Consider the following 17263-nt stretch of genomic DNA (forward strand, 5'->3'; position numbering starts at 1 on the left):
TGGGGGTTCTGAGGTACAACTCAAGGTTCTGATTTTTCCATCCAGACAAGGCTGAGACTGCTGGTCTATAGACTGCCCTTATCAAGGGGAATATCAAGGCTCTGATATTCAAGGCTAAATTCTAGACAGGGATACCAGTATTTGTTAAGCATCTACTTGGAACCTCGCCAAAGGCTTTGGCATATATTGCCTCTTTCCTCACAAAAACTTGGAGGAAGGAGTTAGGCATTAAGGTAAAGCTTGAATCTCTAGTATAGTTTTAGGTTAGAAATTTGTTTCGTTTTGTTTTAATTTCTTGTGTGTAGATTTCTCTAAGACCTTATAGGAGAAAATTGAAGTCCTAAAAGAAAGCAATACATTCAAGGAACAAAAACAACAGAAAGCAAAATACTACACTATAATTTTGGTGATCCAGTGCCCAAAAACCAAATGCAAGATCGATTTTATGTTGAAGTCCACTTAGAGTTCATGACCTAGAATCAAGTCAAAGTCAGCCTTGATAGCTTCATCTTCCTACCAACAACCAAACACTAAACAAAGCAAAGAATGGCATATGGTGTAGGGCAGAGGAGACAGGGAGGAGATGGCCAGGCTGCCAGGCTCCTGGCCCTAGACCACAGAGACAACAGGACACAGGGAGAAAAGTGAGAGAGAGGGCCACACAAGCATGCTGTCTGTCACCACATACAAGATACGATGGGAAGATACAGTAAATGTTCAAAGTTTTTAAAATATTACAGTAAATCAGGCATTGCCATTAATTCCCCTCACTTTGGACATATTTACCCCATCATTCTTGCCACTTTCTGAAGCAGTTTGGAAGTGCTGTTTCATGAGTGGCTTTAGGGACACTGCTGTGGCTACCTTGATGGCCTGAATCAATTTATTCTTTATAGTCATTTTGACTTTGAAGAACTGTAAGAAGTTGCACGGTGCCAGGTATGGTGAATAAGGTGGATGAGGATACACCATAATGTTTTTACTAAGCCTGCCTTTCTATTGAATAGCACTCAGCAGCAGTGTTCACCATATTTTTGATCACACCTTGTAAAGACACTCACAAAAGAGAACTTCAGCACTGCTTCAGAAAGTGGCAAGAACAATGAGATAAAATGATGAATAATGTGTTCAAAGTAAGGAGGGATGCTTTGAAGTAGATTGATAGCATATGTCTTTTACTGTAATTTTTTAAATTTAAACATTTCCCATATATTTTGATTATACCTCAAAGTCACTCCTACATATGCAATATAAAGTGGCCAGACCATTGTCATAGAACATGACCATTTATCTGATTACTTGGAAGGACCAATGATTAGGGTGCAGAAAAGAAAGCTGTTGCTGGCATAAACAAACAAAACAAAAACTAGGCGGTAACACCCACAAAAAGAATCCAGCATTTTATTATGGTCACCATGTGGGAGTTGAGGAATTCAGGAGTCTGAGACTAGGAAATTAAGTGGTTTTCCAGTGTAAAAAGTTGATAACTGCAGATATAAAAATCTTGTGTCTCTTGGCTACAGCCCAGTGATTTTCTTCCACACTGTACTATATTTAACTGCACTCAATTCCATTTGCAATTCTGGAAACAAAGTAGGGGGAAATCCTGGCTTTAAAGGGTACAATCAGCAAAATACCCAAGCTCAACTGGGAAGTTTGTGCTTGGAGTAATAGACAAGTCTGGAAAGTCAACATAAAAACACAAAAGATCTGGAGTCCAGACATATAACCCAAAGAATATGAAAATAGCTGAGACAATGGGCTCAGAATCCAGACAAGAGCCAAAATATCCATCAGGAATAATTCATACTGAATCACAAAACACAGAGAACCTGATTTTTTGACAGAGTTCTTATCATGGACTACTTCTATCCATGATGAATTAGGTCGGTTACAGGACCTTCATAGGGAGTATTGTACTTCTATTTTAGAATCTAGAAATATGCTAGATCAGATGTAGCCATAAATAAGTGTTTTTCAACGAAAAATAAAACACATTTTGTGACAGCTTTTCAGTCACTTTTTATTTCCAAGGCTAATAGAGGCAAGAGAAAATGGCTGTATTAGAAAAGGAAGAGAGTCAACAATAAAGACAATCAAAATTTGAAAACCAGAACCTAGAAGGAAGCTCCCATGCTGCCATCTCAAGCTCCTAGGGCAGAGAAGCTGAGCCAGTCCCAGCACCTGGAAGGAAGCTCCCCCACCGCCATCCCAAGCTCCTAGGGCAGAGAAGCTGAGCTGGTCCCAGCACCCAGAAGGAAGCTCCCCCACTGCCTTCCCAAGCTCCTAGGCCAGAGAAGGTAAGCCAGTCCCAGCACCCGGAAGGAAGCTCCCCTGCTGCCATCCCAAGCTCCTAGGGCAGAGAAGGTGAGCCAGTCCCAGCACACAGAAGGAAGGTCCCCCGCCACCATCCCAAGCTCCTAGGGCAGAGAAGCTGAGCTGGTCCCAACACCCAGAAAGAAGCTCCCCCACTGCCATCCCAAGCTCCTAGGGCAGAGAAGGTGAGCTGGTCCCAGAACCTGGAAGAAAGCTCCCCCACTGCCATCCCAAGCTCCTAGGGCAGAGAAGGTGAGCCGCGTGAGTGCCAGAAGCCCCCCCGCCCCGTGGAAATGAGAAGACATGTAAACAACCCTCAAAAACAGACTTCTGGATCACCTACAGCAACCTCAAAGGGAAACAAGATGGAACAATTTGATACTCAACCACCTGGACTCTCTGAACTGGCAACAAAAGAGGATCTGGGAAAAATGAAATCAGAAATAATTACTCAGATAACAGCAAAGATTTTGCTCATGGTGCAAGACATTGTTAATAAATCTCGAGAGGACACAGATAAAACAATAGAGGATCTGAGGAACATGATGGAATCCCAACATAGGAAACAAATGGAATTCATAAAACAGATGCAAACAGATTTCCAGGACATTAAAAACTCCATCGAAAGTCTGCGCAGCAGAATGAACCAATGTGAGGATAGAATTTCAGATATAAAAGAAAAGATTGCAATTAGTAATCAGGAAAAGAAAAATTGCTTTAAAGTTGTAAAGGAACATGAGAAATCAATCCAGCAGCTGCTAGATGATGCAAAGAAGAATAACATAAGACTGATTGGAGTCAATGAAGAAAGAGGAACGAGTACAGATGACATAAAAAGAACTGTTCACAGAAGTGATGGCAGAAAACTTCTCAAGGAGGGGAAAAGAACTTGACATACAGATAAGTGAAGCATATAGGACTCCAGCTAGCCTTGATCAAAAAAAATCTACACATAGGCATATAATAGTTAGGATTCCAGAAATCCAACAGAAGAATAAAATTCTACAAGCAGTGAGAGAAAAGAAACAAATCACATACAAAGGAAAGCCCATCAGAATCACAGCAGACTTCTCAATGCAAACCCTCAAGGCAAGAAGAGCTTGGAGTGATGTATGTCAAGCCCTAAAGGGAAACAGCCTTGAACTCAGATTGATGTACCCTGCAAAACTATCTTTCAAAATTGATGGAGAAATAAGATATTTTTATGATAAAGAGCACCTCAGGAACTTCATGAATACCAAACCGGCACTCCAAAAAATTTTAGACAATACCCTAGGAAAAGACAATGAGGATCACAACCCCAGGAAACCCAGCAGAATGAATCTATTGGGCATGACAAATTAAACGCAAAGTGGGAGAATCCAACAAAAAGAAAAAGTTATGACAAAGCTTTTAAAACTTTTAACTTCATCTCCCAAATGAGTGTATAATTCAATCTTGTTATTGTACTGATTAGTATTTTTCTGATTCTAGAGTTACACACCTTTCCTTGTGCTATACTGGCTATTTATCATCTTCTTATGTCTGCTTTTTAATTGGGTTGTCTATTAATGAGCTCTAAGAATTCTTTCTATATTCTGCTCATAGGTTATATGCATTGTAAATATGGTCTGTTTAAGGACTACTTTTCATTTTAATGATGTCATTTAAAGTTCTAAATTTTGATGGAATCTCATTTATCAATTTTTTTCTTTTATACATCATGTTTTTTGTATCCTAGGTAGTTCTTGCCTACCCTGAATTCATAAATATTTTCCCTTATCATTTCTTCTTAAAGTTTTAACTTTTAGGTTTCCATATTTAGGTTCATAGATTCCTTTAAGTTATTTTCATTCATGGAAATAAAGGGTTGAGGTTAATTTTTTATTTACGGATACCAGGTGTTCTAGTGCCATTTGCTGAAAACACTTTCTCTTCCTCGGCTCTTGAATTGGGTTTATATTCTATAAAATGCTAATGTTAAATAATCTTTCAAAACTCAGTGGACAATATATGTGTGGTTCTATTTCTAGATTCTCTGTTTTATTTAAATGATCTATATGTCTTTCCTTACACCAACACTGTCTTGATTACTGTAGCTTTAGAAGAAGTCTTAAAATTAGGTCCTAAATGTCTTCCAGCACTGTTTTTGTTTTTGTTTGTGTTTTAACTTTTCTAGGTCCTTTGTACTCCTACATAACTTTTAAAATTTCAATATCCAATTCTTCATTTATAGCAAGTATACACAGACCTGAATTTTTATATATACCTTGTGTTTTCTAATCCTGCTAAATTCAAATACAAGTTCTAGGGGCTCCTAGAGATTTCTTAGTATTTTCTCTGTAGGTGATCATTTCATCTACATATAAAGATTTTTGCTTCTACCTTGCCAATCCTATCCTAATTGTGTCATTTCATTGCCAGACTATTTTGGTGGGGCCTAGGTTTCAAAGTTTCATGGACAGATAAAGAGTAAGCATATCTGCCCTTGCTCCTCACCTTAAGGAGAAAGCATTGTATCTTCTCCATTCATATAAGGCATTCTCGCTGGAAGTATGGAGTACATGTCTTTAATCTGTTGAGAAGGTTCTGTTCTACTTCTAGTCTCCTGATAGGTTTTACCATGAACAGCTGTGGAATTTAGTCCAATACTTTTTCTCCAGCTAGTGACAGGATCATATGGCTTTTTCCTTTCCTCTGTTAAAATGATGACTTTTGGGGGTGGATCTTCCAATGCTGAACCAACACTGCCATCCCTATAACAAAACCACTTTCTACATCCTGCCAGATCTGACTTCTAAGAGTTTGTTTTGTTAAACAAATTTCTATCTATGTTCATACTTTTTCTTCTATTATCTTTATCCAGTTTTAGGATTAGCACAATGTTGAGTTCCTAAAATGAGGGGAGAAGTGTTCCTTCTTTTTTCTGCTTTAATTGTTTGATATAATTTATCAGTTAAAATGTATATGAGCCTGTTGTTGTCATATAGGTAGGTTTTCAAGCTAGGAATATACTTTCTTTAATAGGTGCTATTCAAATTTTATATTTCCTCCAGAGTTAGTTTCATTAATTTGTCTTCCAAGGTACTTCTTAGAAGTTGTCAAATTTATTTCAAAAAAGATTTTTATAATATACTTTCTATATCCTTTTAAATTCTGTAAAATCTGTGGTAATGTCTCTTAGATCTTGATATTGTAATTTAAAAATGTATAATTGATATTGTGTAACAGGAAGAAAAGGTCTAAAGGTGCAGGGGAAGTGGGAGGGGTAGAGGAAGGGAAAAAAGGGAAAAGAAAAAATATGAGAAAAGAAAAAAATGGAAACAAACTCTTTGCAAATAGGGAAGAGTGGCGGGAGTGAAGGGAGGGCAGGGGAAGGGGAGAAAAATAAGAACCAAGATACTCATATAATGGTACAAGATCCCAATGATGAATGTAACTGTATTTTATACCTAAAATGTACCAATAAACTTAATGGGGGAAAAAATTTTGAAAAAAAGACAATGAGCCAGGAGCAGGGCACACAGGGAAGTAAGAGCAGACAGCAGTAATGCAGGATGAGATGGAAGATGAGAGAAGAGTCACACCTGCTTTTGGATTATGTTGCCCAAAAGTCCTTTGCTTTTGCCATTGTGAAAAGTGTCTATTATGGATTTCATTCCACTTTCCATCAAAATCTCTTCCACCTAAAAGAGGAATGAGGGGAAGTGTTCTCCAGAGACAGGTATTAACCCAAGTTTTTTCTAACATAATGTATTTGTCAAATCATGTTTTCTTATATATCCGTTTGACTCTTCTGCTTGCTTGTTTGTTTTGCTTTGCTTTATTATCATACTCAGTTTATTCTCATACCCATACCAGAAATAATACATTCTCTTGCATTAAATTTTTCAGATATGCTGTAGATTGTATCCCAGAGATGAGATCATTTGAATTTCAAAGGGCATGGATTAGAGAATAATTGGAATATCAGTATTTTAAATGGAGAACAAAATTGTTGCATCCTTTTCTCTCCACATTAGAAGGCAGCTACTACCTAAAGCAATCTTACATTAAAGTCTAGCTTTAAATCCAAAATAATGAAATTCACATTAAGTTTCTGATAAACTATGAAATCTGTCACTGTGTTTTATTACCCTTGGGTAGATGGCAGATTGCTGATGGAAGTCTTTGAGGAATATTCATTCATTCAACCATTCACTCATAAATATTCCTTGAAGGCCAACAAGAGACCAGACACAATGTTAGCCCCAAATATTATACACTTAGGAGTTGATTGTCCCATATACTTTTCACACCTCTAGCTTCTTTGTAATGGTATTTCAACTCAGAATATCTAACCCTGGACTCTTAACAAATGATGATTCAATCTAATAGGACAATGATCTAGGTTCACTCAGCCAGAATTGTTCATAATGTTATCCTTTGAATCAGTAGCTTTGTTCTTCTTTGAAAAACCTAATGAATTAGAATATGGGTTAGATTTGGGTCTATAAACAAGAGAAGAAATACAGCAATCCAGATGTAAGCCTATATATTTGCTTCTTCCAGATGCAAGGCAATGCTCACTGCCCCAACTAAGAACCAGTAGGTTTAATTTACATTTTGTGTTGACACTTTTGTTTTATTTTGGTTTTGAACAAATAGAATGTTATATAAAATTCTAAACAAGTTTAACAATTTAAAATAAAATAGTGTATCTTCTGTGAAATTAAAAGAAGAATATTGCATAATGGGCAATAAAATTTGCTGAAAAGCTTTAGATGAGCAGACTATCTTGGGCCCCTAGTCTGAGTCAGTAGCTATGTCCAATCTGCACCCACAGCCATAAACGTATAGCTGGACACGGTGGGCAATCTCCAGACCATGCAGCAATTGTCTCACAAGAGTTGAGGTGTCTCTCTTTTAGCTTTGTTGCCCTGCACGTTAATACTGAGAGGAATTGTTTGAAGTCTTCCCCCTTATGCAAGGTAGCTTCTCCGAAAGTCTAAAATGACCTTTCTACCTCATACACCCATTTACCCATACTTCAAGACCTAAGTCAAATGCTATTCACTTATGAAGTTCTTTATTATTCTTTATCTTTCACGAATATAAGCAAGTATGGAAACTCAATTGTAAGTCATGAGGGTTGTGGGGCTTCTCAGTGCATTTGAGGATCACTTAATCTCTTCAGATATGAGGTTCGTCAAACATAAAGCTGAAGCCACAAATTTGTCCACAATTCAGTGGCATAAGGATTTCCTGAATCATTTCCCTTTGTAGTTAAAAGAGCTGACCAGTTCTTTTGGAATGGATCAAAGCAATGACTACCATCCTTGGACTTTATAGATATCATTTTTCTTCTCCCCAAATCTGCATTATTTCAGTCTTCCTATTTCAGTATTTGGACTCTCGAGTCTCGGTTGCTCCGGTTGGAATTCCAGGAGCCCCCTGGGCATCTTCCACCTCACCTAAAGAGTCCGTCACTAGGTCCTTACATTTTACCACACTGTATTAGTAATTTACTAGCTAATCTCTGTCATCCCACTCTCCCTTTTCTAGTCTCCAACCCACAAAGCAGCCAGAAATAATTATTTTATTTTAAAATGTCTCATTTTAAAACAAAAAGTAGAATATTATCCCCCCACTTAAAACAGTTTATTGATTATTCCAGGGCACTATGAATAAAGAAAAACTCCTTAATATTGTCTGTAAAGTCTTGAGTGATGGAACCTCTGACTATGTCTGGGACCTCATTCAATCTAGTAGATGATGATCTAGGTTCACTCAGCCATAATTGTTCATAATTTTACCCTTTGAATCAGTAGTCTTATTCTTCTTGGATTAGAATGTGAGTTGGATTAGTGTCTATAAACCAGAGCAGAAATACACCAACCCCATGCTGCCATATTCTTTTCATGTTCTAGTCACCCTGATTTGTCACTTCCAAGAACCTGGCCAACCTTGTCTTCTGCTTATATAGTCTACTCCCTCACAGTTATCCTTCCTCATGGATACTGGTAACTTTTACTGCCCACCCAGAACCTGGTGTAGGTGTCATTTCTCAGAGAGACCTTTCCAGACTCTTCCATCTAAAATTACTCAGTCACTCATTTGCATGGTACCTTATCACATTTATCAATAACTATTTATTTTAGCATTTATTTGCTTAAACTCTATCTTTCCTTCTGGACTATAATTCCCATGAAGCAGGATCATCTCAGCCTTGTCTATATCATGTCTAATACCAAATAGGGAGTCAGGCAAAGAAAGTGATCAGTGAGTATTTGTTGAATAACTAAATTGTTTTTTTTTTAATCTCAAGGGAAATACCAAAATCTCAAACAATTCTCTAAGTTAATTTTATTTCATTTCAATTTTTCTTTAACATCCCATCATTTAAAAGGGATAAGAGAAAAGTCATAAATCATGAATCTAATCCAACAAATTTCAATATCTAGAACTATGCATCTCTCCCTTTGACTTGGTTGACCCCAGATGCAAACTGCTCACTCATTCCCAGGGCCACGAATTCTTTTTCTAGACAGATCACTGATGTTCTCCAAGTCCTAGAAAAATAATTATCATTTTTTCCCTTAGTCATCTACTTGCCATAAACCTCATCATAAATGTAATCTTTCAAACACCCAGAGGTCTGATTCTACTATTTCTTCCCAGTTGCATTGGAAGACTGCAGAATGAAAGCCAAACGTTTTAACAAGGACTCCCTGGCATTAGGAGAGTTGGCCCTCGTCTTCTCACATCTCTCTGATTCTTCCCTGCCCCAACCCGACTAAGTACATTTTTTTTGTCTTCCCTCTGCACTTTTCACAAGTTATTCTCTTTCCTTGAAACTCTGCCTCCTTTCTCTCTGTTCCATTTTCCTACCTGTTCACCTGATACCTGCTTCTCAATGAATATTTTTCAGTTCTGAAGACCTTCCTCTTGGAAGCCCTCCTGGATGCTCCTCACCATCTCATTCTAAGCTGTATACTTATTGTGTGCTTCAAAAGCATTCTGTCTTTTTAAGATGATCACACTTCAGAGTATTCACCAGTACATTCACCATATATCTCCCATCTAGAGATTCATGAGAGCAGGAATTGTACCTGCCTTTGTTAATTTATTCAGTCATGAATGCATTTATTCAACAGATGTTCACTGGTTCCTATTATGAGCCAGACAACATTCTGGATACCAGTAAAATGACAACAAATGGACAAAAATCTCTGCTATTACAGTTTTGACTTATTCATACAGTAATTTTATGTCAAGTTCCTAGAACAATGAGGGACAGACAACATATGCTTATTAATTCAACAAATATATAGAAAGCACTTACTGTGTACTCAGAATTGTGTTATAGTCTGAGAATATAATGGTGAAGAAAATAAATTTAGTCCTTATTGTCATAGAGCTTATGATATAATGGAGAAGACCAATTTCAAACTAATAAGGACACAAGCAAATAAATACATAAAATTCAGATTTCAGCTATCTTTCAGAGAGTCCCTTATTTAATACCCTGTTTTTTAACTTCAAGTTTCCATTAGGACAAGGGACAGCAAAATATGGCCCACCATCTGCTTTTGTAAATAACATTTTACTAGAATACAAGCATGCCCATTTCTTTACAAATTATTTATGGATGTTTTGGTGCTAGAATGTCAGAGCTGAATAGTTGCAACAAAGACCATTTCCCCACAAAGCTTAATATTTACCATCTGGCTCTTTATGAGAATGTTTTCAACCTCCATGTTAGGGAATAATGAAATCAATTTATTAGGTTCTGTTGGCAAATTTTGAATGAATTAGGATTGGAACAAAATGGATCAAAATAGGGTGGAACAGCAAAAGAGACAAAATAGGTCAAGGTGTATAAAAAATACTAAGGATTTTATTTTGGGGCAAATTATTTCAATTTTACACATAAATATACACAAACACTGCATTGAAAAGTAAAATGTCTGATTTACTCTGAATGTGGTTGAGCCATACCCTCCAACATGTAAGAGTGAGCAGAAGTTTGCTCTTATAGTATCTCCTTCGCTATTCACTGATCCCTCATGGTCCAAGGCTTCAAGCTCTTCCCTGAATAACCACACTCAATGGGCCTGTAATAATTTTTATTTAGTTTTTTAAAATAATGTCATTCTTTGTTGATATTCTTTTTTTGTTTAAGCATTGTTTTCGTATCTTCTTTTATTTTGTTAGACATAGATTTATTTGCTGTTTTGTTTTGCTCTTACAATAGCTGATCTGAAGTTTTTGCCTGTTAAGTCCAATAACTGGGCTTCCTCCAAACATTTTCTATTGTTTGTTTTTATTCCTCTAACTTAACAAAAGTTCTTGTTTCTTTGCACGTTTCATAACTTTTTATTGAAATTGGCAATTTAAAGTAATACAGCATGCCAGTTCTAGAACTCAGATTTACCCCTTCCACATGCAGGCTTCTTGCAATTGCTGTTTGTTGTGGGGATTGTTACTGTTTGTTTAATGGTCTTCCTAGAATAACTATGTAAAAGCTGTATTCCTTGTTGTACATACCCACTAAAGTCTTTAATCAGTATAGTTATTGGCCAGCTAGTAACTGGACAAATCTTTCCTTAAATCCCTTGAATCAATTCATATTTTTACTTATGTTTTTAAGACATATCATTGTACTAGGTATATACTAAGATTAGTAAGGCAGCATCCTTTCCCCTTAGAAGTTGATTGTGTGAGGACAGAGAAAACAAATATTAACTAAATCCTGATGATATAATGTAATTTTTTTCTACATTAGTGGTATAAAATGATGTAATGATGAAGGATATGAGAAAGTAAGTCAATCTGTGGTGACTTAACTTCTAAGCTAAATAATGTAAGATGAGTAAAAGCGTATCAAGGAAAGGGACACATAAACCAGGAAAAGAGAATAATGTGAGGAAAGGTAGAAGAGATGAAAATAACACAGATATTCATTTGACTGAAACATAGCAGCTGATCTAGAAAATGGTGTAGAGTTACTTTCAGTAAATCAGGGTAGGTAATGACATCAGCCTTACAAGATGGTGGCAATAAATAATGGATTTTTCTAAAGAGTCATTTAGATAGACTAAGACAGGTCTAGGTAGCCACTCAAGTACAGGATTGAGGGACCAGGTGCTGCAACATTTTTAGCATTCATTTGGCAGAGTCTTCCTTGTTGGTATAATCTGTCAGTATTTCATAAGATATATTATCTCTTACTTAGTACAATGGTCTAGGTGTGTTCAAATGTCCATTAGCTCTAAATCACCTTGCGACAGCCAAACTTACACTTAGCCTGTGGTCAACTCAAAATCCTAAGTCCCTATCCTGTATATGAGAATATTCACTCTTCCTTTGTTACATTTTGAATGAAGGAGTGTGGGGAAAGAGAAGGCAGGGAGCTAGAGATGGCTGTTAGATGATCCTCAATCAATTAGCATTCATTTTTAACTAACCACAGTGAAAATTGTTTAAACCACTTTACAGAATCCATGAAAAAAATTACCCACTGATATCACCATTCTAATGTACTTATTATTTCTTAAGATTTTTAATTTTTAATTGACACATAGCAGTTGTACATATTAATGGGCTGTAGTGTGACAGCTTAATGCATATATCCAATGGGTAATCATCATATCAGGGCAACTGGCACATCCATCATCTCAGACATTTGTCATTTCTTTGCCATGGGAACACACAAAATCCTCTCTGCTATTTTGAAATATTCAACTAATTGTTGTCAAGTATAGTTTTCTATTGCTAATGCACTTATTATTTTGTACATTCCCTTTGAATATTTTTCTATTTTTTCATATTAAAAATATTTTGCACATTATCTTGAATCCTATTAGAGGCATACATATAAATATTTTATGTGTTGTCCCACTCTTTCTATGTATTATTTTTAGTGGATACATTATATTTCTGCTGGGGTATGTATTATAATTTAATCAAAATGTCTATCACTATCAGATATTTCTGTCAAACAGTGTTTCATCATTCCAGGAAGACTGAGAATACCTGTGTTAGGAAATTGTATGCGAAAATTATTTATTATTTTTCTGCCTTCAAAATAGAATTGCTACCTGCCAGGGATTTGGCTCAGTGGTTCCGCCACCTGCCTCACAAGTGCAACGTCCCGAGTTCAATCCCTGGTACCAAAAAGAAAACACACAAAAAAAAATAGAATTGCTACCTGTCAAATAATAGCACCAAGTTCAATAAATATCCTCGAAGAGCAAAACACAGCCTGCAGTTGTCCTAGGATAACTGAGCACACCCCTAACCCCTGGGAGCAGCCCTTCTGCTGATACACTCTAGGCTTGCCTAGTGAGAGTCCAACTAAGCAAAGATGAGACTTTGGCAACCAGAGGAAACACTCTCTTCTAGCAACACAGGGATCACTAGCATTTTCAGACTACCACTTTGATCTCACCTTCCCTGTAGAGACCTAGGTGGGGGTCTCTTTATATCCCACAGACAAAGGAGAATCAGATATATCCTTTTGCACAGGAACAATTGTGTAGTCTGGGCAGCTATTTGCCACACTTCCCTCAAGGCAGCTATCTGGTACACTTCCCTCCAAGTTTATTTCATTCTGTTCCCAGGAAAACAGTCCAGTAAAATTGTTACAAAGAGTCCCGTTTGCAGTAGCCAATGTACCCTCTTTGCATGAAAGGTCTCATTCAATTTATTTTAAAATAAGCTCATGCTGGGAAGCACTGCATTTCTAAAGCTTGGGAAAGGAAAGAGACAATAGCAAACATTTCATTTGCAGGTCAAAAAAGGATATAGTGATTAAAATCCACTACCAGCCTCATTTATTAGGTAATTAGCAGTGCTCTACTTATATCAATTATCAGTCAGCCAAAAGAGATGTGTTGTCTTTATCCCATTCTCATTTCTCATTATCTTCTTCACCATAGGGAGCATCTGAAACCTAAGTTTTACAAGACTACACAAAACAAGCCAGAAACTCTTTTCTCTTGCCCAAATAAGCTACATCTTCAAAGACTCAGTCCCTGCACAGAGGTTTGGGTGACCCTGTGTGCATAACCCAAAAAGAATTTCTTTTTTTTAAAAAAGAAGAATGAGAGAGAGCAAGCTGAGGAATGCAAAGGGCCTTCAAGATTATATAGTCTAGTGATTCTCAAATGCTATCCACGTGCCAATGCCAGCTGACAAATAAATAAATAAAAATAAAAAACAAAACTCACCACGGAGTTTTTAAAAGTATAGATAACTACATCTCACCCTGGGGTGGGGCAGAGAAGATTCTAACAAGGTTCATAGGTTAGTCTTACTCTGCCTCTCAACGAGGTTTGAAAAATCAATAAAATAGGGCAACATTCTTTTTTCAAGTAGAAAAATGGAAACCCAAAGAAGATGATACTCAAGCAATTATTTACAGAGAGAAGATCAAAATTCCCAGCTCTATTACACTGCCTACCTAAAGCTATAACTACATGCTAAGGGCTTTCAAAAACAGCTTGAGGGCTCACCAAGTAAAATACTAATGAGCTACATGAGCACTCTTTTCAAGAGCATAGCTGTGCTTTCCTAAACAAGGAAGACCCTGGTGACTAACAACTTAGATGTAGAATTGTAGTTAACATGCCCTCTATATTTTCTTATTACCTCTGCACAGATTCACCTAGATGGTACAAGGAACAGGAGAGGGAAATTTTACCCAGCAAATATTTATAAATCAATCTAAGCATCTCCCAGTCTTTCAGACATTGCTAGACCCTAGGAATAGAGCTTTTGGACAAAAGAGAACTCATTCCTGCCATAATCGAGTTTATAACTGAGGGCTTCAGGACTATTAAAAGAGCAATTTATAATTTAATATGATGAGTGTTATGATAAATAGGTTATAAGGAATAACCAAACTTTTCAAGTATTTATATAATTACAAAGAAATGGTGGGGGGTTTTTTTGTTTTTGTTTTTTTGGTACCAGGGTCCTTGCACTTGCGCAGCAGGCGGGGAAACCACTGAGCTAAATCCCCGGCCCACAAAGAAATGGTTTTAACTAACAGGTATCTCCTACTGATTCAAAATGGTTAAATAAAATAAAAGATATAAATATATTCATATGTAGCTATAATTTTAGTATTTCAAAACACTCAATGGTATGGTAAAGAGGTTGGCAAAGTCTCTTCACCCAGGACAACAATAAAATTGGGTAAAATTATTATTTAGAAAAAAAACTTCAGAACTTTGTGAATGGATTAACAGCAAACAACAAATTGAGAAATGCTTATTCATTAAAAAGCTGCTAGGCCAGGTGTGGCGGCACAGGCCTGTAATCCCAGCATTTACTCAGAAAGCTGAGGCAGGAGGATCACTGTGAGTTTGAGGTCAGCCTTGGCTACATAGTGAGTTCAAGCCAGCCTGAGCTACACAGCAAGATCCTGTCTCAAAAAAAACCAAAAGCAAATAAAAAGTAAATAAAAAGCTGCTAGAACTCTGTAACAGCAGCAAGAGTATAAAGCTTTCTTGCCTGGGGTACCTCGCATTTCTCCTCTCATTTATTTCCCAGCTCAGTCAGAGTGGTAGTTTAGCCAGGGAGAGGCAAGCCGTAGAATCATGAGCCTTTTTGCTGGAGCAGGCTGACTTGATTTGGAGTAGAAAACGGAAGCCCATTCCCACCATGCTGTCAATAAAAATAGCAATATTGGTATTCAACTAAGGCAAAGTCAGCAACTCTGCAAACCTAAAGTTACAGCCTCAATTGGAGAGAATATGACTAAAGGATGGTCCAGAAGTCTATTTGTGGAAATGAGAGAGGAACGGAGGAGCTATAGAAACTCTTCACACATCTCCAGCTGACTGGAAAGATGTTTGACCCACATGGTGGATTTAGGAGGGCCTAGAAAAGAAAAAAAGTTGAGACGGACTTAACCACTGCCTGAAATTGGAACATACTCCTCCAATTTAAATAGAATTATGGACCCAGAGTATTAGAATACAACCTGTGACAAATCATTAACTGTTCACTAAACTGTAGAGAAGCAGATGTGAACCCATAAGCATTATGGATTTAAAAAAAATAAGAATAAAAATAAACTGAGCAGTGACATCAATAGCCACTCACCATAGAGAAGAAGCACCTACACATTAAATCTAAAATGCTAAATCATTTAAGCAAATGAAAATTTACCACTAACAACTGGAAGGGAAAAGATAGTAATAACCCAGAATTGCTAAAAAACATATCTATAATGTCCAGGGGAAACATTCTCTGAGACATAAAAAAAGTCAAGTATTACCTACAATCAGAAAAAAATCAACTCGAAAATTGACTCTGAATGGAGTTAAGCACTAGACTGAAAGACTTCAAAGAAGCAATTAAAAATATGGAACAAAGTAAAGAAACCATGTTTAGAGAATTAAACAAAAATATGATGAGAATCGTTCATGTGTAGGAAAACTCAATAAAAGAAATCTAAATTACAAAATGGAAACTCTAGAGTTGAAAATAGAAAAAAATCAATAGGTTACCTTAATAGCAGACTTGAGGTTGCAGAAGAAACAATGCACACTAAAAAAAGATTGATAAAAATTATCCAATCTGAAGAACAGAAAAGGCTGAATAGTAGTCCCCCTCAGAAACTTGTGGGACATGCAAAATAGCATAGTTATAATGGAAGTCCCAGATGGAGAGAAGTGAGAATAAGATAGAAAAAATTCCAATGATGTAAACAATTTTTAAGTTGGTGATGGACCATATGTATGACAGTGGTCCAATAAATTTATAATGAAACTGAAAAAATTCCTACTTCCTAGAGAACGCATAGCTGAAGAAGAGGCAAAAGAAAAGGAAACTGCAGAAGAGCCCCAAGAAATGTCACAGCAAAAGATTCTGCATATCTCAACAAGCTTTTTTAAAAGTTTAGAGACATAGATCCCAATACCAAAAGATTTTTCTCTAATACAGAAGAATGTTCATAGTGCATTCATTATTTGCTTATAAGCAAATCTATGATGAAAAAAAAAAGAAACAAATCAAGGAAGCCACCACCACAGACATATTTCTGAAGTGACACCTCCTCAAGTAGAACTGCAGACAGCCCTACAGAAGGGAGTCCAAATGGATGTATTGTCACATGGTAAGTGACAGGTGCAGGCAGGTACTGTTCTTGAAGACCTCTCAGTGGGACAATGTATGGAAATGAAAGGTGGCGATATTGACAGTGCTGACCCTGGGTGGGCCCTGGCTAATTTGTATGTTTGAATCCTAATTTTTATCAAAAAAGATTTGAAAACTAAAATAAATAAGCAATTTAGAAAAAAAATCTTATAAAATAAGAATACAAAGAAAAATATTTTTTCTTTATACAACTATATAATGTATTTGTGTTTCAAGCTACCAGTTACTATAAAAGTATCAAATATTTAACAAACTAAAGATTATGAATGAAAATATTAGAGTAGGCAAAGATTACTGGAGAAAAAAATATATTTTATAACTTTAGTGTTTCCAAAATATACAGTGTTTCTAAAATCCACTGAATTCTCATCATTTACTCACTAACTTTCCCAGAGCAACTTCCAGTCCTGCACGGTCTTCTCATGGTAAGTACTCTATACAGGTGTACCATTTTTTTATCTTTTATGCTGTCTTTTTACTGTATATGTTCTATGTTTAGACAAGTTTGGATACACAAGCACCATTGTGTTATAATTGCCTACAATATCAACATAGTTACATGATATCAGGATTGTAGGCTAGAAGCAATATGCTATGCCATGTAGCCTAAGTAGGTAGTGGACTCTATCATCTATATTTGTGTAAGTACAATACATGATGTTCACAAAAGGATAAAATCACATTAATGATGCATTTCTCAGAAAACAGCCTGTTGTTACATAACGTGTATATTAACAAGCCAAAAACAACAAGTAAAAAACATTACACAGTATGACCAGGTAAAGTTTATCCCAGAAATTCAAGGTAGCTTTGAAAC

Source organism: Heterocephalus glaber, unplaced genomic scaffold (genome assembly GCF_053883595.1).
Source record: "Heterocephalus glaber isolate CG9 unplaced genomic scaffold, H.glaber_assembly_v1.0 deba00000347, whole genome shotgun sequence".
NCBI lineage: Eukaryota > Metazoa > Chordata > Mammalia > Rodentia > Bathyergidae > Heterocephalus > Heterocephalus glaber.